Source organism: Colobus angolensis, unplaced genomic scaffold, assembly GCF_000951035.1.
Source record: "Colobus angolensis palliatus isolate OR3802 unplaced genomic scaffold, Cang.pa_1.0 Scaffold3, whole genome shotgun sequence".
In the NCBI taxonomy this organism is placed as follows: domain Eukaryota; kingdom Metazoa; phylum Chordata; class Mammalia; order Primates; family Cercopithecidae; genus Colobus; species Colobus angolensis.
The window spans coordinates 364,657-365,039 of record NW_012116265.1 but is presented as its reverse complement, the minus strand read 5'-3'; positions in this window follow the sequence as shown (position 1 = coordinate 365,039).

The window sequence follows — 383 nt, the reverse complement described above, 5'->3', positions numbered from 1 at the left end:
TCAGCCTCCTGAGTAGCTGGGATTACAGGCACTCGCCACCATGCTAGACTAATTTTTGTATTTTTAGTAGAGATGGGGTTTCACCATGTTGGCCAGGCTGGTCTTGAACTCCTGACCTCAAGTGATCTGCCTGCCTCAGCCTCCGAAAGTGCTAGGATTATAGGCGTGAACCACTGTGCCTGGCCACCGTGAGCTCATGACTAGAAATTAGGTGTTGGGACACACCTCAGTCATACCTCAGTCATCCTTCTACTCAAATAACACAATAATAGGTGCTTCCCTTGAGAAGCTCCCATGTAGTAAAATACTTGAAAAATCAACATAAATTTGAAAATGCTAAATCCTGAGATAGGAGCATGCTTGGGGTAGAGGGGCACACACGA